Genomic DNA, 25,193 nt, shown 5'->3' on the forward strand with positions numbered 1-25,193 from the left:
TTGCAAAGCAGAGAACTACAGGTTGAGCGAGCACCGCGATCTAATGTAATATTTATTTTGGTAATAAAGAACGACTACTTGGAAGAATTGTTTTATTGTTAAATAGTTTTATATTTTAATAATTTTTTCTTTGCAGTGCTTAAAAAAACTAGGAACCCCAAAACTACCCGAGTGAAATTGAAAACAGGTGCAATATACATATAATGTATATATTTTTAAAAATAGCAGCTTCCAAAAATAAGTAAAACCGATTCTTTGCAAATGATATGTCTGGTAAAAATTCATCCGACATGCAGATTTTTTTTTGTGAAATCATAGATCTAAATGCAGCGTTTATGGAACCAATTTTTGTTTTTGTAATATGAACTTTCTTGTGCGAAAGTAATAAGAATTTATTGTTTTTCTTACTATTGTTGGAAAGTGTGGAATCAATAATATAATGCGTTTTTTTCCCTTAAGTATTATTTTTTTATTTGCATTAAAATTTTTTCGCGTTCTCTGAAGCATAAGGATCATTAAACATCCATTGTTTCGTGATGTTGGCTTTGAAATCGAATGTTTTCTTTGTTTCGCTTACCTGGGTGGGCCTTGAAATGGCTATTTGTTGGGATATTTTTAATGTAAAATATTTGGTGTTGAGAATTATTTTGATTTCACCTTAACTACGCGAGACCTGTAGAAAGTTAAAATTATTAAAAAAAAAAAAGATAATGTGAATTTAAAATAGTTTTTTCGTGTGAAAATTTTGCGTTTACTTTTTTTAATTATCTGACAAAGGAATAGATTAACAAAAGTTAAACTCACACACAAAGGTTAAAGGAGAATTGTTATTTCATTCTCCAATCGATTTTTTTTTTGTAAGGGATTTATATATTACGATTATTTAATGCGATTTGTTTCTTAAGCTGTCGAATGTATGGTATTGTTGAAATAAAATATAAACATAATTCTGGAAACATATACGCCTGTGAAAGAGTAAAATTTAATTAAAATTTATGTTCAGTTGTTAAACGAGTTTTATAAATCGAACGTTTTTTCTTATTGTAAATTAGAAAAGTTACTATATGCTTATTTAATCAAAATTTAATCACAAAGGGGATATATTGCAAATCGTGATTACTTTCATAAACGACATAATTTATTTTACATTTTTTTAAAGAAGTATAATAATATTTAATTAAAACTGCAAATGATATGTTGAATTTATTTTTATGCTAATTCTTAAAAATTTGACTCATAATTTACAGTAATCAGACTTAGTATAGAAAAAGTTTCTAACTTAAATACATTGGTCTAAAAGTAATTTTCCTATTACTTAAATGCATGACAATATAAGCGTATCATAGGTGAACAAAATTATTAAGACTTAAAATTAAAATGAGGCAAAACTTTATTAATTATTTATAGTATTTTCCTTTGAAGGGAGGGATTGTGAAAGTTTTTTCTGATTTGCTAAGTATGCGGTAATTCAAAAAGCTGAAGGACCTATGCATTAAATGCATGTTATTTTCATTTATAATTTTTTAAAAAGTACCTTAATTTATTATAACTGAGCAGGTATTTTTTAATGTAGAATAAGTTCACTTTCTCAAAAAGAATAAACGAATAGCTAATTCCCATTTTTTAAAACTTTCCTCTTGTTTTTATTTCTTATAAAATGTTATTGAACTTTGGAGCTAAATAAGGTGTATTTAATTATTTTACGATTTTTATAATTATTATTGCATTTTTAAGTTTAATCATTGCAGTGTTAGAAACATAATGACATATTGATTAACCTTTACCATTATTTTTAAATTCATTCCAGGGTTAACCCTTAAATTGCACGATATATAAAAAACGAACTTTATTGCAGTTTCAAAAATAACGACTCAGTTTCAATCCTAGAAATTCTTTTTGTATTTCTCCGTATTTTTAAATTGTGCATTTTAAAGCCGACGTATTATTTTATTGGTGGTTTTTCCAACAATTCTTAAGTGCCGTTATGAAGTGTTGCTAACACATTTACGTAGTCTCCCAAGATCGTTTGACATTTTGAGAAAAGTCCGTTGAAATTTCGAATTATTTTTTCTCTTCGAAATTCCTGTGCGTCACCCTTGATTCACACTCTGTTCTAGAAGTGATGAAATCGCTCATGAAGCTGTCGTTCGCATTGTTTTAAGAGCTGGGACACATGAATTGTTATTAAATTCTCGTCTCGCTTTTGTGAATTTGAAGAGAAGAACGCGAACAATTTGTCGCATCAGTATTTATTTATTGGCTGATGCGCAATCAGAATTATTGAATGACGCATATGAGCTGATGCGGTTGTAACACATCTCAACTCTCTTGCAGCTTGCAGTTAATGATGTAATAAAGAGACATTAATACTTTAGTTTTTCTTTGTTTACTCCTTTGCTTTGGTATCAGAGCAGTAAACGTATCATGTTGTTTAAATGTATGCATTAAAAACTTCATAGTTTGATAGTGAAATAAAATGGACGACATTTAAAATAAATAAAGCAAATCATGGTAATTTTTATTAGAATTTTTCTTTAATAATGCACTTCGAATTCACGAAGACATTTGAATCGTAATTTTCAACCTCTTAGAAAAGGAACTATATATTAGAACAATTTTTGAAAGAGTTAAAATTTATAATCTTGTAAAAATTATAGTATTTTCCAGCTCATTACTCTTAAATAAGTACCGAAAAACAACAATTGAAGATAAATAAATGTAATGAATTTCATAAGAAATTTAAACAATTGTTTTTTTTTTCAATATTTTGTCAAAGGAGTTTTGTTAAGTTTAATTATTTAATAAAAAAATTATTAGAATATTATAATGTTAGTTTTAATACGTAATACAATTAAATTAACAAACATATAACTGCAAATCACATATCGAATTCTAAATAACAAATAACAAGCTACATAATTTTTTTATGATCAAATACTGTTAAGAATAATTACTCAATCCAATTTTTAAATAATATGCAGTGATTCCGCTAGACTTACGACGCTTCAGGTCTTCAGGATCCAGGTCTTCGGAATTTCTGATTTTTTTCCCCCACTAAAAACGGTCCCTATATAAAATAATATACCGAAATCTCTACTCCAGAGACGCATATAAAAGCACATATTAAAAAAAAAAGTACGATTGATTCAGGAATAAATAATTCAACTATGAATTGAAATCAAAATTTCTGTATCAATTCAACTCAATATCCTTCTGCTATTAATGCAAAAAAAAAAAAAAGAAAAAAATTGTTTTAAAATTTAATTTAATTTTCCTATGTCAAGTAAACTGATGCACTATTTTTTATTTTATTTTTTATTCTATTTTGTTTTCTAGCTATTAGAATCACGTTTCGTGACCTTTTCTGCGCGTGCCTTCTACGATTTGCGGGCTATTAGACGGACTTTATAATGCATAAGCGAAATCTTTGATATGATAAAAATTTTAAAATTCTATGCATATCTAAAATAAACGATAAGAAAATAGTTATAATTTTTTAGAGAAAATTGATATGAAATTTTTTGAACTTTCTGGTATATTCAATCTAAAAAATTTAATTTAGTCTATTCCTATAATTCTTATTGGTACTGTATTTGTTTCGTCCGATTTCTTCAATTTCTCCCAGTTTCTTTCAATATCCTGGAAGAGTGAGGTTTTTTTCAAACGAAATACTAGACCTGCTTAAAATACATAACATGAATCGCCTGAACCGAAATAAGTATATATGGATATGTTTTTACAAATATTAGAACCCTTAATTCTTGAACATATAAGAAAATATTCTCAAATTATTAATCACTTCTCTATTTAATACTTATTTTTATTGATTATTATTCTTAAATTTATTATTTTAATACTCGATACGAATTTTTTTTATTATTATTTAGCTTTGATTTATAAATATAGTGTTCCATTTACTCCAGTGAAATGGAAATTAAATTTTTTTTGTCTCATTATGCGTTTTATGCTTTTTAAACAAATCTATAAAACATAAAGTTCTCTTAACTTATATTCCAAGAATCATCATGGGAGCTAAAATTGTTTCATTTCGACAAGTTATTTAAGTGCGTCAATGATGTGATAATTTTTATCATATTTGCTTATTTCGCAAGTCGTAGTAAAAATTTATTCTTGATAAAAGGAAACATACAAGTTCTTTTATTTGGCATGTTCTATTTGTTTTATTTCCCGCCAAAACCGCTAAAGCAATTTGTAAATATGTTTTTATTGCCCAGTCACGAGAAAATGTCATTTATTAAAGTGCTCTTGATATAATTTAAAATATTTCATTATTGCCGCGTAAATTGTAAGGTTATTTAATTTGAGATACATTGGAGTAAATAATGTTTTTATTTGTAGGCGAAATTAATAATCGGTTCGCATTCCTCCATTCTCTGTGATTGTGGCTTAATTTTTTAAAAATGAAAATAAACAATGTGATAATTTGCCACAAATATTCTTTAAAATATTTCAGGCAGACATTTACACATTATTTTTTCATCACACGTTATTACTCATTATCATTTACATTAAAATTTTCACATCCTTAACTACAATTATTAAAATGCATTAGATTCTGATGAAACATTTTATTTGATAATCGGCATTGAACTGCCATCCCAATTCTGAGTTTACAACTATCAATGTTCCACTCTGGAGCCTTGTAATTTTGAACCCAACGTAGAAGACAAGGGAACTCCTGGATCAGACAAGGGGAGAAATTAGCCTTCGTGAAGGACTTTTTGAAGAAGCTAACTCGCACTACATGGGAAAAAATCCTGCCAAGGTTTGTTTAACAACAAGATAATTCTTTTAATGTCTACCACTGGGGATATTTTACATCAGCACTGTGATCAATGCGAGCCGGGGAGCGAATTTCGCATCAACCAATCACTGCTGGGATCATTGGAAGGCGAACGCTCTATCGCCTGGTTGCTCCATCCTGACTCCAAGCAAACATTTATTTTATTTTATAACCGTCGTAGAACAGCCGACTTTTTTTGTTTTTGTTTACGACTATTAATGTTCAACTCCGTAATCATGTAAATTTGAACCCAATCCAGAAGACAAGGGAACTCCTGGATAAAGTATTGGGAGAAATTTGTGTTCGTGGAACACTTTTTGATTTTGCGTTTCAGGGAGAGGAGAAACTCTAAAACCTCCCACGGTTAGCCTTACAGCAAGAGGAACTCTTAGCACATGATCAATTTGCCACTGAGGATATTTTGCGTCAGCACTGCGTTTGGTGCAAGCCGGATGCGGAGTTCGTATCGAACAGCCATCGCTGGGATTCGAACCCAATTCACCTAATTGGAAGGCGAACGCTCTATCCCTTGAGCCATCGTGGCCCCTATCTCATGAGTCGCGGTGGTTCAGTGGTTAAGGCGTTGAATTGCCATCCATTGAGAAGAACTAGAGTTCGATTCCCATTTGCGGCTTGAAGCCCATCTAGCTTCAGATCTATAGGTACCAGCTTGTCTGGGAAGTAAAGGCGGTGTGCAGTGCTGACCACATTGCTTCAATCATGCCATTGGTCACTAAATTGTGGAGCCTTAGCCTACATACCCCTTTGGCCCTCAAGGGGCTATTGTGGGAATAAGAGAGACAGAGAGAGTTCATTTGAATAATTTTCTTTGGCCTCTTTTTCCCTTTTACATAATAATGACTCTCTAAAATCATGAAGCTTGCGCTTCTTTTTTTTNAAATAAACGATAAGAAAATAGTTATAATTTTTTAGAGAAAATTGATATGAAATTTTTTGAACTTTCTGGTATATTCAATCTAAAAAATTTAATTTAGTCTATTCCTATAATTCTTATTGGTACTGTATTTGTTTCGTCCGATTTCTTCAATTTCTCCCAGTTTCTTTCAATATCCTGGAAGAGTGAGGTTTTTTTCAAACGAAATACTAGACCTGCTTAAAATACATAACATGAATCGCCTGAACCGAAATAAGTATATATGGATATGTTTTTACAAATATTAGAACCCTTAATTCTTGAACATATAAGAAAATATTCTCAAATTATTAATCACTTCTCTATTTAATACTTATTTTTATTGATTATTATTCTTAAATTTATTATTTTAATACTCGATACGAATTTTTTTTATTATTATTTAGCTTTGATTTATAAATATAGTGTTCCATTTACTCCAGTGAAATGGAAATTAAATTTTTTTTGTCTCATTATGCGTTTTATGCTTTTTAAACAAATCTATAAAACATGAAGTTCTCTTAACTTATATTCCAAGAATCATCATGGGAGCTAAAATTGTTTCATTTCGACAAGTTATTTAAGTGCGTCAATGATGTGATAATTTTTATCATATTTGCTTATTTCGCAAGTCGTAGTAAAAATTTATTCTTGATAAAAGGAAACATACAAGTTCTTTTATTTGGCATGTTCTATTTGTTTTATTTCCCGCCAAAACCGCTAAAGCAATTTGTAAATATGTTTTTATTGCCCAGTCACGAGAAAATGTCATTTATTAAAGTGCTCTTGATATAATTTAAAATATTTCATTATTGCCGCGTAAATTGTAAGGTTATTTAATTTGAGATACATTGGAGTAAATAATGTTTTTATTTGTAGGCGAAATTAATAATCGGTTCGCATTCCTCCATTCTCTGTGATTGTGGCTTAATTTTTTAAAAATGAAAATAAACAATGTGATAATTTGCCACAAATATTCTTTAAAATATTTCAGGCAGACATTTACACATTATTTTTTCATCACACGTTATTACTCATTATCATTTACATTAAAATTTTCACATCCTTAACTACAATTATTAAAATACATTAGATTCTGATGAAACATTTTATTTGATAACCGTCATTGAACTGCCAACCCAATTCTGAGTTTACAACTATCAATGTTCCACTTTATAACCTTGTAATTTTGAACCCAACCTAGAAGACAAGGATACTCCTGGATCAAACATTGGGAGAAACTAGCTCTCGAAAGACTTTTTGAAGAAGCTAACCCGCATTTGCATTACATGGGGGGGGGGAGGGTATTTTACATCAGCACTGTGATCAATGCGAGCCGGGGAGCGAAATTCGTATCAACCAGTCACTGCTGGGATTCATTGGAAGGCGAACGCTCTTATCGCCTGGCTGATCCATCGCGACTCCAAGTAAACATTTATTTTATTTTATAACCGTCGATGAACAGCCGACTTTTTTTGTTTTTGTTTACGACTATTATTGTTCAACTCTGTAGCCTTGTAATTTTGAACTCAATCCAGAAGACAAGGGAACTTCTGGATCAAAAATTGGGCGAAATTTGCCTTCTTGGAACATTTTTTAATTTAGTGTTACAGGGAGAGGAAAACCACTAAAATCTCCCACGGTTAGCCTTACGACAAGGGACTCTAACACATGATCCGTATGCCACTGAGGATATGTTGTGTTAGCACTGCGGTTGGTGCAAGCCGGATGCAGAATTCGTATCGAACAGCCATCGCTGGGATTCGAACCCAATTCACCTAATTGCAAGGCGAACGCTCTATCCCCTGAGCCTTAGTGGGCCCTATCCCATGAGTCGCGGTGGCTCAGTGGTTAAGGCGTTGAATTGCCATTGGGAAGAACTGGAGTTCGATTCCCATTTGCGGGTTGAAGCCCATCTAGCTTCAGATCTATAGGTACCAGCTTGTCTGGGAAGTAAAGGCGGTGTGCAGTGCTGACCACATTGCTTCAATCATGCCATTGGTCTCTAAATTGTGGAGCCTTAGCCTCCATACCCCCTGGCCCTCAAGGGGCTATTGCGGGAATAGGAGAGACAGAGAGAGTTACTTAAATAACTTTCTTCGGCCTCTTTTTCCCTTTTACATAATGACTCTCTAAAATCATGAAACTTGCGCTATTTTCTGTTTTTAATTTTAGTTTTATAATGTTTATATTATTTTATTTTTATTTATTTATCAATTAGTTTCACACTTTTATATTTACTTAACTGTTATTGTACATGAAATATTGACAGGAATAACTTAACTTACTTATTGTGTGTTTCGTAGTTCCCTTTTAACCTTTACCTGTTTCACCCACGCGCTCAAAAGTGCGACCACCTCGCTTTCAGATACCCTCTTAATCGGACAAGTAGCGTTTTAGAATTTTCTTTTTGTTTTAAGAGTGGTCCACTTTACTGAATTTATGAGGCCGATCACAAGCAGGAAAGAGTGTTATTGTTACAGAATATGCCTGATTGCCGAAATGCAATTACATAGTTGTTGCATTGAATATTAATTGCATATTTTTTTTTAATTGTTTGTCTTCGCAATAGCGCTATTTTTTTTATTAGGGGAACGATATTTTGAATAGTAGCCTGTTTTGCAAGGCTCTAAGTTATTAACCTAAGCCTTCATAATTTTTTATATCTTAGCTTGAAGTTTTTTTTTTTAAATTTAAATTTTTTGTTTTCTCTTAGCTTATCAATCCGATTTCTGGTTTCAAATTGTTGTACAGCAAAATATTTTTAATTTGTGTAAAATTTTAAGCTTTAATTAAGTTTTATTTAAAATTTTAAGTTTTAATTATTAATTTTAGTTTAAAACTTAGTTAATTTTCTTTCTATTGGAAATGTGTTTGTCGAGTTATTTAAGTTTGTTTAGTCAGAGATATTTTACTCTGTTAAGAGAATTCTTTTTAATGTAAATATGGGTCTCATTGTGCCATTTTCTTTTATAGCTGGCTTAGTTTATAACACCGTTTGTCATTATTTCTTTGACTTAATTAATTTCATTTAAATTATCGCAGTATTAGCCGCTTCCGGCAGATCCGATTCCATACTTTAAGGCGACACAACAGTCTTAAAGATATTTTTGGGAAACGGCTACTGCTTGCTCTCAAAAGAGGAAGAAAAAAAAAATTGTTGACTGTTATCATTAGAACTTGTTTTCAAAACTTTATTAACAATCATTAAATTTTTAATCTTAAAAGACATGTAATTAATATGCTTTGTCGAAATTGCAGTGATTGTTTTAACCAAACTCATTTCTTTCCTACTGCTTGGAGGAAAAGAAAAATTAATATTCTGACCGTTACAAAACCTTCTATATTAAATCTAATAAATCAATTTTAATCTTGATAGGCATGTTACAATTGTTTGCCTATTTTATTTTTACAAAAAAAAAAAAAGAAAAAGAAAAAAAATACGATTAAAATTTTTTTTTTTTTAAATCCTTTTACTGGCCAATTATTATGAAAAACATATCTATCGTCTAGTATATTGTTGAAGAAAATAACATTTTCTTCATATTTATTATCGCTATTATTTCTATTTTTCAAATTCAAACGTTGTTTACCTTCGTTATCTTGATAGGTTAGTGTTATTTACCTCACAAATCCTCCTTTTTTTATCTGAAATACTCTTGTAAACCCTAGAGTTTATCAGAAAGCCCTTGGATACCGAACATTTTATCTGCCAGGTGCTTGCAATGAGCTCTTGAAAGATTTTCGGAAATAACACTTCGATGTTTTTTTCTTCTTCTTTTCATGCATTTGATGAAGTGTTATTTGACTTGCCATTCAAAATATTTTTGAAAAAACCTTTTTCATCAAATGGGTATCTATATTGGAGTTACTAACACTGAAAATTTATATATATATATATATATTTATGCCTCCACTAGGTTTTTATGTGCATACATTTTAAAAATGATCGGTGAATTAAAATTGAATTTTAACCACAAACCATCGACTCTCATTGTTGTAATAAAAGATTTATTGCATCCGTGTCGCTGCAGTACGGGTAAATAATTTATAAAACCTTCAAGCAGTAAGAACATTCTGCATTCTTTAAAAAAAAATTTTTTTTTTTTAAATTAAATTCATTATGACTTCCTATTTTACACGTTTAACCCATGGAGAATTAATATTAACACAAATAGCCCATTTATTCAGTCATTAACATTTTAGTATAATTTTTATTTAATTTTATACATTATATTGTTAGTTGCCCAAATATAATTTTTAGAGCAACCGAATTTAAGTTTGTAGTTTTGAAAAAAATTGTCAAAGAAAGTTCCTTTAACCTTTCGACTCCACTGTGACGTTTATGTCCCACAGACGAAAATACCACTTGAGTATTTTAAATTATTATTCATTGGGTTTATCTAAAAAAATCCGGTGGAACACATATGTCCGAGTCTCATCCAATTGTTCAAATAGTTAATTTTTTATTTTATTATGGCAGAATATTGTAATTTTTACTTTTTTTGATCCATTGGGTCGTAATTTGTCTTTTTACTTGAAAAGAAAAAACTAGTATTGAAAGGGGTAAAATATATATTTGATAACCGACTTTCCATAAAGTAAATGACTAAATCGGTTCAAAAATTATTCCAAAATGTAATATATATGTATATAATCTGATTATTTTTGTGTTATTTGTTTTTAATTTGAATGTCGGAAGCTAAGTAGAATAAAGTAAATTTAGGTAATTAAGTAAAAAATCTTCTATTTCTAAATAATTTGCGAAGATGATTCTGACAAAGGAAATCGTGGATCTCCTAATTTAACCATTATTGTGTTGTATCTTGAAAATTAATTTAAATCGCAGCACTTCCCTCACTAATGGAGATAATTCATAAGTGAAAAAGTTTTTGGCGCATGGTGCAATTAATTGCATCTATCGCTACAGTTTTGACCGATAAATTTGTATTTAAATTTTATGATTAGAGATTTCTGCTTAATCTAAAATCGAATTAATTGCAGGAGATATTAATCTATTTTTCATCAAAAAGTTTTTAATGCTTTTAGTTTTCAGTTTCATGTTCGTATTCCTCGAAATAAAGATTAAGAAAAAGTTTTGATTGATTAAATGAAAATGAGAGTGACGGAGTGTTGCCACACAGATCGTCTGCCTTAGAATTTATTTATTGATATTCATAAAAACCGAGTAAACGTAATCAACTCATTAATCGTTAGCTGACAGACGAAACAGAGCAGTCGTAAATTTATTTTTACGATCACTTCACTGAAATGATTATCGTAGTGATATCGCCGTCAAAAACATTCCATTGAGAGTGTAATCACTATTTTGAAATAAATGGTCTTGTTTTTCTCCCCCATTCCAAATAAATGATGACGAATGAAAAAGTTTGATGAGTGAAGGATTATTCTCAAATTGCACGAAGAAAAATCTACGACTTTTTTTAAAGTTATGTATTTAGAATAAATGTTCTTCCATCATTATCAAGAGTAATAGCCGAAGCTTAAAATATGGTTTAAAATGGCTAACGCAATGTGATTATTTCTCATTCTGATAAAAATTTAATGCATATAATTTTTTTTTCTTCATCACCGTCCTTTGGAAAACATGCGCAACGTGTTCGAGAATCGTTGAATTTATATTCTTTGCATGCGCTCGCTTTGAAACATACAATTTAAAAATTCCTTAATTTTTTTTCTTTTGTTGTCGAATGCAATTATTGAACCAATTAATTCATTGTGAAATGACAATATAGGTCAAAGTTACCATATCATATAATTGGAATCATACAATTTAAATCTTAATAAACTTATAATCTACATTATAAATTAATCTTATTATCTTTAAAGCGCTTAATAAAAATCTTAAAGAATTAAAATCTTAATAATTACAATTGAATATCTTAATAAACAAAATTGTAATACCTCTTACTATATCTTAATAAACAAAATTATAATAGTAATTAATATACATCCGTAGCTCCTAAACTTACTTCGGATGCAACGAAAATTACTTTAAGAGTACAAAATAACTCCATTTCTGTAATAGAAATGCACTATTATCATAAATATTACTGATATGATTTTTTAAAAAAAATTTTAATACTTAATTTTACTTACATTTAAAATTTTTAAGCTAGAAACGTAAAAAATCAAATTTTTTTTAAAAAATTATTATTTAAAAATTGCATTGTGGCAGATTCAAGCGAAGTCTCAATTTGTGAACTTCCCCTCATTCAAAATCATTTTCGAATTTTCTCACCATTCTTAAAACGCTTCATTTTTTTTGTACCTATAGTATCCATGAAAATTTGACTGTAACCCTTTAGACCTATATGAAATGTGATTCATACCTATGTGTGTGTGTCGTCTTTTGACCCGTGCTAATAATGCCTTTCAATACAGTTAAAAAAAATTTTTCTCCGTTTGACGGATTTGTATATTTTATTCTCAATCAAATGTAGAACAAACTTTTCTATTTGCATGCATGAGTGTGCGATCTTATTAAAGGGGGGGGGGTGAGGAAACGTCAATTAAAAATTAGAACAGGGAGCGTAGCGTTTTTAAAAAGTGCTTAAAGGTGCTTATTTTCGATTTTCGTTTTTTAAAAGCCCTTAAAGGGGCGTTTTTCATTGGTGTTTTTAAAAAGTGCTTAATTTTTCCTTTTTCAAAATGAGATTATTCCTTTACCGTGTTAATTTTCGTTACGAATTATGTTAAATGACACAGTTCACATTGTTCTATTTTACGTTTTCTCAATTAATTCAACCCCACTCTATTTCGGCGTATTGTCAGTCCGCAGCGTATGAAAACGCCATTCGTTTAACACGATTCAAAATTTCATGATTTTTGGCAAATGTCAAAAACAATGCCATAAGTTTCTTTTTTTTTTTTTTTGACATGACTGTTAAAATAAGTTAAACCGTCAAGTGTTAAAAACTTTCCAACCCTGCCTAATTGAAAGTGCTTAAAAATATTTTTTGAGTGCTTGAAAAGTGCTTAAAAGGTGCTTATTTTTTGTTGAATAATTTGGCTACGCACGCTGTAGAACTAAAATTCAAAATGGTGAGGAGAGAGGACTTCATGAATGAGATTTATTTAAAAAAATGTATATATTTATAGATTTTGTATATTTTAGCAAATCTAGTCTTAATTCTTATAATTTTCAAACGAAATCTATTTAAAAGCTAAAACAAACGATGTACAGATCCGATTTATTTTGTTTTTTCTTTCTATTAATAAGTTTGTGGTTAATACCTTCCTAAAGTTAAAAAAAGAAAAAAGTCTAATAAACGAAGTAAGGCGTGTAGAGCAGCAGATACTACGCTTTGCAAGGGTGATCAAGCTAAAAGTTACNAATTCAATCCCAATCTATTTCAGCGTATTGTCAGTCCATAGCGTACGAAAATGCCATTCGTTTTACATGATTCAAAATTTCATGATTTTTGACAAATGTCAAAAACACTGCCATAAGGTTTTTTTTTTTTTTGACATGACTGTTAAAACAAGTTAAACCGTCAATTGTCAAAAACTTTCCAACCCTGCCTAATTGTGATATTTTTTGAAAATGCTTAAAAATATTTTTTGAGTGCTTGAAAAGTGCTTAAAAGGTGCTTATTTTTTGTTGAATAATTTGGCTACGCACCCTGTACTAAAATTCAAAATGGTGAGGAGAGAGGACTTCATAAATGAGATTTATTTTAAAAAAAATAAATATATTTATAGGTTTTGTATATTTTAGCAAATCTAGTCTATTAATTCTTATAATTTTCAAACAAAATATATTGAGAAGCTGAAACAAAAGATGAACAAATCCGATTTTTTTAGTTATTTTCTTTCTATTAATAAGTTTGTGGTTAATACCTTCCTAAAGTTAAAAAAAGAAAAAAGTCTAATAAACGAAGTAAGGCGTGTAGAGCAGCAGATACTACGCTTTGCAAGGGTGATCAAGCTAAAAGTTACGCTTCGAGCAACTTTTTCGAACTAAGTTGTGGCAACAGGTTGTATAACTGTGTCATAGCAGAACGATATTGGAAGGAGCAATTTATCCGCTTTTGTCTCCGTAATTTTATTTCTTCTTTGACCCATTTAACTTCCTAGTTAATTATATTTCCTAGTTTTTATTTTAATATTTTTTCCTTGCACCTCTTAGCTTTTCACTTTCTTATGATCATTATTTATGAATTTCTATCTAATTTTTTTTCAGTAACAGATAATATTTTTCATTGTTTAATTTAAAGTTTTCTTTTCCGTTGCATGCTTTTATTTCAGCTTTTATTATATTCTGTGCTCTGTTTTTAAATTATACTACTTAACTATGAAAATGGGTCTTTTGTACAGCTTTTATTATATTCTGTGTTTTTTTTTCCAGCTTTTATTACATTCTGTGCACTGTTTTTAACCCACACTGTTCCGTATAACTAGTCCCGTATGTAATGAGATTCCAGATTTAACTATGGAAATGGGGTCTTTTTGTTCAGCTTTTATTATATACTGTGCACTGTTTTAGAATTATACTGCCGCGTATACTAGTCCCTTATATAATGTAATGAGATTCCGAACTTTACTATGAAAATGGGGTCTTTTGTTTGCTACAATCTTATTCAGTTATTAGACAATACTTTGAGGTCTATAGAGTCGTTAACTAAATCTTGAAATTTAATGAAGCCTTTCGAAAATGTAGATTATGAAGCGTTTAATGCATTATGTGTTTTACGAATGTAATTAAACGGAAAAAAAATTGTAAAGCTTAACATTGAACATTGAAAATATATTTTCAATTTCAGTATTTGCAAAATTTTTTGTACCAACTTTACCAACCATTTTTCTGATTCTCCACTCCAACTTCTTTAATATGGGTTTTACTCTGTCACGCTCTAATGTGATTTTAAATCCTCCTACCTTTATATTTAAATAGTACTGTTAAAGTACACACGCAAAAGAAAAATAATAAAAATAATGAAATTTTAAAAAAAATAATAATACTAATCTAATTTTAAGTTTCTTTATTGTTTCTTTTTCTTAACATGTAGTTATGCATTTAGTTTAATCAAATTTTTTTCATGAAATGTTTTAAAGGATTATTAAGGAACAACTAAGTAATTTTGTAAAATCTAAATACGTTTTTATCACATTTAGTTAAATAAATAAAAGAAAGTATTTTGTTCAATGTATGTATTTATTTTTTATCTATGTAAGTATTTTTTCTGAAAAATGAATTTAATTTAAAAACATGCATTTCATTATTCATTTCCCCCCACTTAAATGTCACATGACAACATTTTATGATCATTTTTCCTGTCCACTTAATTAATTTTACATCTATATTAATTGTTATAAACTGTTCCATCTGTCAAAGAAATACTGATATATTTTTATTGCTGACGCTTTATTACTTTTTTTTTAATGTTTCTTTCCGATTTGACACTTGGCGCGTGGCTTGCATAAATTACCGAATTTTCTCAGATCCCACGCAAAATTGGGCGCGACTGATTTCGATACATTTTAGTTTCCGTTGCTCGTTTGAAATGAGGAAGAAGAGCTGATACTGGGACCAGTTTTTTTTTTCAATTTTATTTATTAAAGTTTTTTTCGTGAACTTGAAATTCACAACTTGCTAGACAGTGTGTCTACCTAGTTTTTGCATGCTCAAGATACGCCCAACCCAACTTATACGTAACCCTAACCCTTTCAGAGTGAATGCCATTGATTACGAATCGTGTATGAATTAAACTGATATTGTTTTAGAAGTTAAGTCATTATGGGAAATCGTAAAATATTATCTCAGTGAACTTGGAAAAAACGAAACTTCCTGTTTTACCCATTTTCTGCCAAAGGCTTGTTAACGCACCATTTCAATAATTATTTTTTGTCATTTTAATTTTTCATCAAAATAAAAATTTATATACATTAGAAATCGAGAATTTGATAGGTGCATTTAAACTAGAACGATCAAATCACATTCAGTAGGAATGTTCCCTAAGTTTGTAAAAATCCTTCATTTTATTTTATTATTCTTTAAGATTTTAATTTTATTATTGCAGCTTTGTTTTTTGAAAGAAATATTCAAAATATTAATAAATGAATTATTCTTAAATAAAGAATATTGGACCCCTTTGTTGTACAAAAATTGTGATCTTGCAACAGCAGTTGGGAATAAAACTATTTTGTCTGGCTTCTGAGACAAGATTATTGCCTTTTTTAACTATTACAACTTATTATCCTATCAGCTCGTCTTTTGTAACTATTTAAAAAAGGCTATTTTTAATTCCTCGTTTGTATTATTTTTAATGAAACTAGTTTAACTTGCTTCAAAAGCTCCTCAGCTGTCATTCTTAAATTTAATTATTTAACCAATAGTTATTTTGAAGTTATTATTCTTTTCAAAGCACTTGTTTACAAAAAATATAATTAATATTAAATCAATACTTTAGCTTTACGTTTTAAATTTTTGAGAGCCTTGACGTTTTATTTTTCAACTCAATAATTGAAGGATTTTTTTTAATTTTTAATATCTAAATTTGAAATAATTCAGAATACTTTCATAGAGGATATTCTACCTAAACATTTTTATAATACATTATTATTTATGAAAAGATTTTCCAATTTCTTTTTAATCTATTTCTAACAATTTCACTTTATGTGTAGATAATAATAAAAAAAAATTCATTTAGTTAAAACTTTAATACTGATCGTCCCTAATAAATAATGACACCTTGACGGGAAAAAATTCGTCCAAACAAAGAAAAATAATATTCTTTGCTCTGTTCTACACAAGTTTAAAAATTATACTTTTAATATTTTTCTTTTCTTTTCTTTTTACCATTTCATCTCCCTCTTTTCCAGCGAATGTTGATGTTTTACACCGCCTACTTTCCCTTGCGAAGAAGAATTTGAATGCTAGCCGGTATACGTTGATTTGACCAGACATTCCTAATTGTCCACGGTTCGTTGGTTCTATATATTATTTGGAGATTTCGGAAAGGGGGGGGGGATCGAATACGAAACGAAAGCTGTAAGGGAAGAAACGAAATTGAGAATGTTTTACAGAACAAAATATTTTTTTTTAATACTTTCTATTCCTGTTTATTGAAAAACGAATATTTGTTAAAAGATTGTTTATGATGTTTATGATGTACTTTTTCCNATAAAACTATTTTGTCTGTCTTCTGAAACAAGATTATTGCCTGTTTACTGTTATTCTTAAATAAAGAATATTGGATCCATTGTTGTACAAAAATTGTGATCTTGAAACAGCAGTTTTGAATAAAACTATTTTGTCTGTCTTCTGAAACAAGATTATTGCCTGTTTACTGTTATTCTTAAATAAAGAATATTGGATCCATTGTTGTACAAAAATTGTGATCTTGAAACAGCAGTTTTGAATAAAACTATTTTGTCTGTCTTCTGAAACAAGATTATTGCCTGTTTACTGTTATTCTTAAATAAAGAATATTGGATCCATTGTTGTACAAAAATTGTGATCTTGAAACAGCAGTTTTGAATAAAACTATTTTGTCTGTCTTCTGAAACAAGATTATTGCCTGTTTACTGTTATTCTTAAATAAAGAATATTGGATCCATTGTTGTACAAAAATTGTGATCTTGAAACAGCAGTTTTGAATAAAACTATTTTGTCTGTCTTCTGAAACAAGATTATTGCCTGTTTACTGTTATTCTTAAATAAAGAATATTGGATCCATTGTTGTACAAAAATTGTGATCTTGAAACAGCAGTTTTGAATAAAACTATTTTGTCTGTCTTCTGAAACAAGATTATTGCCTGTTTACTGTTATTCTTAAATAAAGAATATTGGATCCATTGTTGTACAAAAATTGTGATCTTGAAACAGCAGTTTTGAATAAAACTATTTTGTCTGTCTTCTGAAACAAGATTATTGCCTGTTTACTGTTATTCTTAAATAAAGAATATTGGATCCATTGTTGTACAAAAATTGTGATCTTGAAACAGCAGTTTTGAATAAAACTATTTTGTCTGTCTTCTGAAACAAGATTATTGCCTGTTTACTGTTATTTTTAAATAAAGAATATTGGACCCATTGTTGTACAAAAATTGTGATCTTGAAACAGCAGTTTTGAATAAAACTATTTTGTCTGTCTTCTGAAACAAGATTATTGCCTGTTTACTAAAACTATTGCTACTTATTATCCAATCAGCTCGTCTTTTGTAACTATTTAAAAAAGGCTATTTTTAATTCTTACTTTGTATTATTTTTAATGAAACTAGTTTAACTTGCTTCAAGAGCTCCTCAGCTGTCATTTTTAAATTTAATTATTTAACCAATAGTTATTTTGAAGTTAATATTCTTTTCAAAGCACCTGTTTACAAAAAATATAATTAATATTAAATCAATCAGTTAGCTTTACGTTTTAAATTTTTGAGAGCCTTAATTTTTTATTTTTCAACTCAATAATTGAAGGATTTTTTTAAATTTTTAATATCTAAATTTGAAATAATTCAGAATACTTTCATTAAGGATATTCTACCTAAACATTTTTATAATACATTATTATATATGAAAAGATTTTCCAATTTCTTTTTAATCTATTTCTCACAATTTCACTTTATATGTAGATAATAATGAAAATAATTCATTTAGTTAAAACTTTAATACTGATCGTCCCTAATAAATAATGACACCTTAACGGGAAAAAATCTGTCCAAACAAAGAAAAATAATATTCTTTGCCCTGTTCTACACAAGTTTAAAAATTATATTTTTAATATTTTTTTTTCTTTTCTTTTTACTATCTCCTCTCCCTCTTTTCCAGCGAATGTTGATGTTTTACACCGCCTACTTTCCCTTGCGAAGAAGAATTTGAATGCTAGCCGGTATACGTTGATTTGACCAGACATTCCTAATTGTCCACGGTTCGTTGGTTCTATATTTGAAGATTTCGGAACGAAAGCTGTGAGGGGAGAAACGAAATTGAGAATGTTTTACCGAACAAAATATATATATTTTTTATACTTTGTATTTCTGTTTATTGAAAAACGAATATTTGTTAAAAGATTGTTTATGATGTACTTTTTCCACTTCGCGGAATCGATATTTGAAATGTATTTTATCTTCTACTCTTTTTTAATGCATCATCATTTCTGCAGAACTATCTTAGTTGTTTTTGTTATTATTGCTAACTTATTTTACTAATCAGGGGTCTGTTTAGAAGAAATTTGGGTCCGTTAACGGACCTTTCACAAAATATCTTTTCATAAAAACGGACCCTTCACAAAATATCTTTTCATAAAAATGGACCCTTCTCAAAATATTTTAACTTAAAAACGGACCCTTCACAAAATAATTTATCTTTTAATCGGACCCTTCACAAATTTTTTTATTTTGTTAATCGAATAAACCCCTCCCAGGAAGGGGGGGGGGGAAAGACAGATGTAAACGAACTAAATTTTGTCTTCGGCAGACGCTTCTTCCTTTATTTGTCCGAAATGAATATACAGCGTTCAGCAGTATAGGCTAAATACCAAATATTTATATGTTGCATCGCTAATTTAGTAGCTGCAATTGCTAATTATTTTTTAAAATTTAATTTTTTTAATAATAATTTTACAGTGTTGAGCATAATCTTGTATAACTTGACAATTTAAAAACTCCTTAAAAAAGTTTTTTGCAATAACGGACCCTATTTGCTCAAATTCACGAAAGCGGACCCTGGTTGAAAGAATGTGACTTAACTTTTATTTTATATTCACAAATTGCGAGTAATTTTTTCACAATTTTACGAAAACGGACCTTTCACAAAATGTCTGAATAGACACCTGCTAATATTTCAGAACTTGTGACTAGTTGAAAAAGAAGAGTATAGTGTCGTATATTTTTTTTCGAAAATGAAAATATTTTCTGGTTTAGGGAGACGAAGCTTGATGCAACACTCATTTTGCTGAATGCATTAACTGTCACATTTTAAAAATCTTAGCAAGTTTTTATTTTTTTATGCCTTTTTTTAAAACTTATGACTTTTATCACTTTTTTTTATGCCTTTTATGTATGAACATTAGTTCTACCAAGCGGTGATGAAAAGTACTTCTCAGGCTTTAACTTCAAATTATTTTTCTTTCTAGTTTTTTTTAAAACTTTTTAATTAGTATATTTGCCTCATCATCATTTTAGATCAAGACGGTCATTATAGAAAATTGGATAAAATATTATTTTTAGTAATTTTTTTCCTACCAAAATGTATTTGCAGATTAAAGGAAATATATCTAGGTGTTAAACTGGACCAACGTAATTCAAAGAATTAATTTGGAATTGAAACCTTTAAATTTCCAACAGCCTCAGTAAACATTAGTCATCCTTTTTTAAATTTTTTCCGGCTGTGGCCAACTTTCGGTTATAAAAGTATGCTTTTAAAATTGTATGAGTATTTTGGCTTATATGCAAACAATTTTACAAATGAATATCAATATTTTCGACTTAACGTTAGCACATAAGATAATCCCAATTTCAGTCAGAAATTGCTGCATATTTTTTTTAATATATTCAGAAATAATTAATGTTTATAAGTAGCAAAATCGTGTTTATTTTAAAGATATTGAGACCTTGTTATTGATAAAAATTCAAGATAAAAATTAATTTAATGCTACGAAGAATATAATTATGTTGCTACTTTTTTATGAGATAATAACTAAACTACAAAAGCAATTACATTAAAAATAGAAACGTTTAGAACAGTATGGATTCAGTATTCGTTGCGTAGGCTTTACGTTGGATGAATTTGGGTTTAAAAGATAACTCTACAAACGATTTTGTTACACTAGTGCCCTAATTACGGATCTGTTAACAGAGCAGTGTTAATGATATTGAATTTCGTGTTGAAATACAATTTAAAAAAATGTCATGGCCTTCATTAGTTATTTTGGTTGATTGTTGTTCGTTGGTGTACCTCCTTGGAGAATTTCCGCTCTTGGTGGTTCGAATGTTTTTTTTTATAAATGTATATACGCTTATTTAAGAAAGAAAAAAAAAAAAGAAGATAGTGTCTTTTTCGTTTCTTCAATCCCTCCAACTGTCTTGATCTTTGCTGGGGGTTTTGTAGCACGTGCAGTCTTCGGACTCGCTCGTTTTATTTCACTTTCCGTGCTAGATCTTCTTGAAATGCAGACGATTTTTCCGGTCGGAACATCGTGTTTTAACACTTTAAAAAATTCATTTTTTAATCTGGCAACTTTAAAGGTCATATGGAATTAACAAGTTGGTGGACCTATCAGTTGCGGATGTTTGTTGAAATGGTCGTTAGTGCTATCCGCTTTGGGAAAACTATGCGGTTGTTCTGATTAAATGCCTGAGGCTACTTAATAAGGATAAACGATGAATAGCCGATAGTAGACGAAATCGCCAGTTGATTAAATAATTTGGACTTTGATTTGTTTTGGAAAACTTTGTTAACTAACATTGGGTATGTTTCACCAAACGAATGCAATCATTATGTTACGACTAGGAATTAAGAGTAAGTTTAAATATTTTTCTTTCTCAGAAAGTGCAAGAAAATTTGCATTTAATCTTGAAATGATGTTTTCTGATAAATGATGAATCTTTCATGATGAATTTTTTATTATTATTAATTAAATACTGTGAATAATTGTAAAATTTTATAGCTTTTGTAATAATTTTTATTTTTTGTGTAAGTCGAATATGTTTTGAAAAAAGTTATATAATGGTTTAAAAATATCAATTTATTTGCGGTAATGGTGATCTGGATCTGATTTAGTATGTGTTTTATTTATGCATTTTATTATTATTATAATTATGTGACCAGTTCAACACTTTTAACTTTTTGTAGCCAAGTTGTGTAGGTGCAGTTTGTAATTCTTTACTTTTATAATCAGAATGTATGGGGGATGTTACATAAAAAATATGTTATTCTACACGGCATTTCATATGTAACAATCTAATATATTTCAGAGAAATTATATGCTAATTTAAATTGCCTCCAAAAAGTGTAATTTTTAGGTTTACATTGCGGTAAAAAAAAAAAAAAAAAATTATCAGATTCGTCGATAAATAATGATAAATAATCATACTGAACAGTAAAAAAAAATTCAGTTTGTATTAAACAATTTAAAAAATTAACTACAAAAAAAATTAATCTAAATACTAAGATATTCTAAATAATCTAGATAATCTAAATAATTAGGAAATATGTAAAAGATGGAGAATATTCGAGATTCTATTTTTGTTACTATTGCTTGCTACTATAATGATTAGTTATATTTTTGATAGATGTTAATCATAATTTTAATATACGTTTTTATTTTTAGTTTTCATTGATTTAAATAAGCTTATCTTTGGGTATCATTTCACATTTTATGTATAAATTTATTTCATCGTTGTATTTTCTCATAAGCAGCTTCTTACACAATTAACGAGAATGGTTTCAATCTTTAATGGATGGAGAAAAAAAGTGAAGGTTTTAATGGATGAGTTGGTAAATCTGGCATCAGTATCCTTGCTTCTTATTAACCACCTTATTAGAGATAGGCTCTCAGAGTGCTTAGAATTCTTTGATTCCCAGGGGTGTCGCATTTCAGAAGGTCTTTTGGCCCCCGCATTCTTTCTATATACGAGGAAAAAGAGCTTTTTGAGATACTTTTCTGCGAACTGCTTCAGTTGAGGGGCCCTTTTCAGGCTAGACCCTGCAAAATCAGTCTTTTTTTTATTGTTATTTTCCTTATCCATGCAGACTAAACATTAGATAATCCAGTTATCTGTAAACTAAAGGATGATGGTTATTGTTATACTATTTGGAATCCGCAATGTGGGCCCACCCCTGTTGATANGGGAAGAAAAAAGTGAAGGTTTTAATGGATGAGTTGGTAAATCTGGCATCAGTATCCTTGCTTCTTATTAACCACCTTATTAGAGATAGGCTCTCAGAGTGCTTAGAATTCTTTGATTCCCAGGGGTGTCGCATTTCAGAAGGTCTTTTGGCCCCCGCATTCTTTCTATATACGAGGAAAAAGAGCTTTTTGAGATACTTTTCTGCGAACTGCTTCAGTTGAGGGGCCCTTTTCAGGCTAGACCCTGCAAAATCAGTCTTTTTTTTAATTGTTATTTTCCTTATCCCATGCAGACTAAACATTAGATAATCCAGCTATCTGTAAACTAAAGGATGATGGTTGTTGTTATACTATTTGGGATCCGTAATGTGGGCCCACCCCTGTTGATAGAGAAATACTGTTTTGTCTTCGAATTTTTGTCCCAGAATGCTGATTATTTTAATGAGTCACTTTGTAACCTTATATAGTTGTATAAGACGGCAGATTTTAAAGATCAGGCCTTATTCGAGGTTTTTTGTCTTTTAGCATATACATTTCACCTATGTCTCCCAATACTTGTTCTGGATGGTAATTATTTTAATGAGTCCCTTAATAATATTGTATAGTTGTTGTATAAGTCGGCTGTTTTTAAAGATCAAAGGCTTATTTGAGCTGTGTTGCCTATTAAGTTTTACATTTCACTTATGTCCCTTTACTTGTTCTTTGATGCTGTATATTGTATAATATCCAAAAAGGATAAAATATATCTTGTTTAATGTTGACTAAAGCAAAATACAACGTGAATAAAGTAGAAATAAAAGTACAGAAATGAACATACTATAATTTCTGTTCTATAAACAAGGACCGTTCTTAGTGTCTGCTCAGGAGGTAAGAGGCACAAAAGAATATTCTTGTTTCTTAGAATTGAAACCATAACACCTTTTTTATTTTATAACCGTCGTTGAACACCTTGCCTTTAACACCTATAACACCTTGCCTTTAATTTGTATATTAATGCGCTATTCCCACAATTTATCACAGATTTATTACAGCATGAACCTGCTTATTATTATTTTTTGCGTCTTTTTTTAGTTTTAATTATGCTGGTGATAGAAAGTTTCCAAAATGTTATGTCTGATAAATTTTACTTGTAAAGTTTAAATTTTCCTATCCTAGTACATTAAAGTTTTAGAAATTTCTTTGCAGAAGTCCTCCCTCACGGTAGTTTATTTTTATATTTTATTCTTAATTTTTTTAATTTCAAAAAACCTAACAAGAAATGTGGGAGATTGCTGAGACTCCTTTTTAAAATATCTCTTAACTTATTTGTAAAAAAAAAAAAAAANAAAAAAAATGCTGCTGAATTGAGAGAACACCGCAAGGAACAAAAAGTAACTGACTTTTTTTCTACTAATTGGCTTAATTGTATACAAATTTATTCCATTTTTTACTGTCATTTCATAAAATTCAATTTAAATATTAAGTTTTGATGCATAATTTTTAAGAACATTTGCAAATTTTGTTAGAGATTAACCAGAATTTATGTAATAATCTCTGATCGAGGTCGCAAACAAATGAAAATAGTTCTGCAGATCCATTCCTTAAGTATTCTACTATCGCGGTTATAATTATTACCTGTAAAAATGATTATACTTCATCAATTCTCTTGATTTGTATATTTCTTTTGTAAGCTCGCAGTGCCTCTATTTGTCTCAATTCATCATAGTTTTATTACATTAGAAACCTGCTTATTTTTTTGGCGCCTTCTTTGAGTTTCAATCATGCCGATGGGAGAAAGTTTCCGAAAAATCCGAATCATTTGTAACCTCTTCTCAGGTAAAGCACCCTACTTTCATGCTAGAGGGAACATTTGGGGGGATTTAGGGTGGGCCCCTATTTCTGTGGGGGGTATCGACGTACCTGTACCTCAATGGGAGGGTAAAATGAGAGGGTGTCTTGCTTATACATGACCTTTAGTTAAATGGAGGGTCGACCCCGAGATCACGGAACTAGAAAATGGTCTACATTTTCTAAACTATTGAACATTAGATGTTTAAACAATTTCTGGCACCACGTCTTTAATGTGTTATTTTGAACATATTTTCATATCAAGGATATTAGTTATGGGCAGTTCTGTAGACATGGGTATCAAATATTCAAATAACTCTGAATTCTGAATTTTTTTTTTGTTGTAAAATGTACAGACTTTTATTTTTCAGTGAAAATGTTACTTTTTAGTCTAAATTAATACGTTGAAAACATATTTTTGAAAGAAGTTTTGAAAATTCGTGTGCGCAGTTGAGATTCAAAATAATGTACCAAATTTATTGTATTCTTATTTATTTTTTACTATGCTCATTAATCAAAACAGTACATTTCAATATAATATTAAATAAATTAATGAGCATATTAATTAGTAGATTATTTAATAAATATGTAATGTAATGCCGCTACTGTAAAGATGCTTAAGTTTTTCTTTCATTCTAAGAATAGTATTGCAATATATTTGATATTTTTTCTTAATGCCCGAATGGTCTACAGAGAGAATGGTCTACATTTTCTAGTTTAGCTATAGAACATTAGGCGCTTAAGCAATTTCTGGCGCCACGTTTTAATTTGTTATTTTTAACATCTTTTCTTATTAAGGACATAGTTCTCCCTAAGCGGTTTTGGAAGGACGACCCGC

The 25,193-nt window shown here is 29.4% G+C and overlaps 1 protein-coding gene across 3 annotated transcripts in view; it reads left to right on the plus strand.

Annotated features, from left to right (window-relative positions):
* The window catches only part of LOC107438758 (epidermal growth factor receptor), a 94,648-nt gene that overhangs the window by 19,309 nt on the left and 50,146 nt on the right, over positions 1–25,193 (plus strand). The window contains exon 1 of one of the 3 annotated variants that reach the window (XM_071185188.1): positions 20,765–21,198. The exons of the other annotated variants lie outside the window; for them this stretch is intronic. The gene's annotated coding sequence lies outside the window, so the exon portion shown is untranslated. Of the gene's footprint in view, positions 1–20,764; positions 21,199–25,193 lie in introns of those variants that run through there. 3 annotated transcript variants of the gene reach the window in all.

Source organism: Parasteatoda tepidariorum, chromosome 9 (genome assembly GCF_043381705.1).
Source record: "Parasteatoda tepidariorum isolate YZ-2023 chromosome 9, CAS_Ptep_4.0, whole genome shotgun sequence".
NCBI lineage: Eukaryota > Metazoa > Arthropoda > Arachnida > Araneae > Theridiidae > Parasteatoda > Parasteatoda tepidariorum.